Source organism: Phyllobates terribilis, unplaced genomic scaffold, assembly GCF_046119375.1.
Source record: "Phyllobates terribilis strain yellow unplaced genomic scaffold, ASM4611937v1 Scaffold_9__5_contigs__length_417890890, whole genome shotgun sequence".
Taxonomy (NCBI): Eukaryota; Metazoa; Chordata; class Amphibia; order Anura; family Dendrobatidae; genus Phyllobates; species Phyllobates terribilis.
In genome coordinates this window covers 170513936-170516985 of record NW_027362769.1, presented here as the reverse complement: position 1 = coordinate 170516985, position 3050 = coordinate 170513936, and positions in this window count along the sequence as shown.

Genomic DNA, 3050 nt, shown 5'->3' with positions numbered 1-3050 from the left:
CTTGTTCATATAGGCGGGGCATAGATTTATTTTTTTTTAAATCCAGCAATCCTATGGAAGAATCACCAATAGCAAAATGTGACAATAGACGTGCAGTGCTCCAGGACGTGCCCAGCTCTGCTACACCGGGGTCTTCCCGTCCATGAACTCCATCTTCTCCCCATATATTATATAGGAAGCTTTATGGAAAGCACCCTGGAGTCTATGGGATGCCATTTATTCCGATGAAGCCACATCAGCACTGCTACATCCACCATCCTTAACCCTTTTCTTGCTGTTACATTTGCCCCATTCGATAATGAACCACAATGGGATTTTTTTTCATACGACAGAACACAGAAAACAGAGTTGTGGAGCGATAGCGACGGATCAAAGAGAAGCCCCCGGGCGAAGCTGCGGGGCCCAAGTCAAAGAAAATAATGCACGAGGCCAATTGGTATGATGAGGACACGGACCTGATCCTGGAAGCGGAGCCCCTCCTCTCAGAAGACCCCCGCAGACTCTGTGTGACTCACCCATATTATCTCTACATCCCCCAAACACAGGCAGAAAGCTCAGCGCCATTCACATGCAGGGCAGCACCGCAGCCTGATCAAGAGAAGAACATGACAAGATAATATGGGGGAACGGGAAGGAGCCACAGACACAACGGCCATTACTGACTCCCCACCTGCTGACACCACCCCCATGTCCAGTCATCCATCCTGGGGCTCATCCAGAGTTACCTCCTGTATTATACTCCAGAGCTGCACTCACTATTCTGCTGGTGCAGTCACTGTATACATACATTAAAGCACTGATCCTGAGTTACATCCTGTATTATACTCCAGAGCTGCACTCACTATTCTGCTGGTGCAGTCACTGTGTACATACATTACATTACTGATCCTGAGTTACCTCCTATATTATACTCCAGAGCTGCACTCACTATTCTGCTGGTGCAGTCACTGTGTACATACATTACATTACTGACCCTGTACTTATCCTGAGTTATATCCTGTATTATACTCCAGAGCTGCACTCACTATTCTGCTGGTGCAGTCACTGTGTACATACATTACTGATTCTGAGTTACATCCTGTATTATACTCCTGAGCTGCGCTCACTATTCTGCTGGTGCAGGCACTGTGTACACACATTACATTACTGATCCTGAGTTACATCCTGTATTATACTCCAGAGCTGCACTCACTATTCTGCTGGTGCAGGCACTATGTACATACATTACATTACTGATCCTGAGTTACATCCTGTATTATACTCCAGAGCTACACTCACTATTCTGCTGGTGCAGTCACTGTATACATACATTACATTACTGATCCTGAGTTACCTCCTGTATTATACTCCAGAGCTGCACTCACTATTCTGCTGGTGCAGTCACTGTGTACATACATTACATTACTGATCCTGAGTTACATCCTGTATTATACTCCAGAGCTGCACTCACTATTCTGCTGGTGCAGTCACTGTGTACATACATTACATTACTGATCCAGAGTTACCTCCTGTATTATACCTCAGAGCTGCACTCACTATTCTGCTGGTGCAGTCACTGTGTACATACATTACATTACTGACCCTGTACTTATCCTGAGTTATATCCTGTATTATACTCCAGAGCAGCACTCACTATTCTGCTGGTGCAGTCACTGTATACATACATTACATTACTGATCCTGAGTTACATCCTGTATTATACTCCAGAGCTGCACTCACTATTCTGCTGGTGCAGGCACTGTGTACACACATTACATTACTGATCCTGAGTTACATCCTGTATTATACTCCAGAGCTGCACTCACTATTCTGCTGGTGCAGTCACTGTGTACAGACATTACATTACTGATCCTGAGTTACATCCTGTATTATACTCCAGAGCTGCACTCACTATTCTGCTGCTGCAGTCACTGTGTACATACATTACATTACTGATCCTGAGTTACATCCTGTATTATACTCCAGAGCTGCACTCACTATTCTGCTGGTGCAGTCACTGTGTACATACATTACATTACTGATCCTGAGTTACCTCCTGTATTATACTCCAGAGCTGCACTCACTATTCTGCTGGTGCAGTCACTGTGTACATACATTACATTACTGATCCTGAGTTACATCCTGTATTATACTCCAGAGCTGCACTCACTATTCTGCTGGTGCAGTCACTCTGTACATACATTACATTACTGATCCTGAGTTACATCCTGTATTATACTCCAGAGCTGCACTCACTATTCTGCTGCTGCAGTCACTGTGTACATACATTACATTACTGATCCTGAGTTACATCCTGTATTATACTCCAGAGCTGCACTCACTATTCTGCTGGTGCAGTCACTGTGAACATACATTACTGATCCTGAGGCTGTGTGCCCACGTAGCGTTTTACAAGCGTTTTTGATGCGGAATTTCCGCAGCGGAAACGCTTGTAAAATGCTTGGTAACCCGCACCCCATGATCCCCAATGGGTTTCCGCAACTTCTATGCACATGCTGCGGATTTTTCCGCAGCGTTTATGCCGCGTTCAAAAATCCGCAGCATGTCATTTAATTTTGCGTTTCCGCATGCAGAATTGCCTTTGTCCAATGCATAAAAAACGCAAGGCAATTCCGCATGTGGAAAACGCGTGAAAAACGCGCGAAAAAAGCGCGATAAACGCGTGCGGAATTCCGCATGCGTTTTTCCGGGAGAGGACTTGCATTTATGCAGCAGAAATTTTCTGCTTCATAAATGCAACGTGGGCACATAGCCTAAGTTACATCCTGTATTATACTCCAGAGCTGCACTCACTATTCTGCTGGTGCAGTCACTGTGTACATAACATACATTACAGATCCTGCATTATACTCCAGAGCTGCGCTCTGCTATGAGCCTCCCTTCATTCTCCTTCTGGCTGCCGCAGTGTAGTTGTCGCTCCGGTGTGACCACGTACATAGTAGGTGCGGGTGGATGACGCAGGGGATGACTGTGTGTAATGAGCGGCACGGAGAGAATACATCCCGCTCTCACTGTTGTGGTGACGTCAGCACGTCAGGCACGCTAGTAGC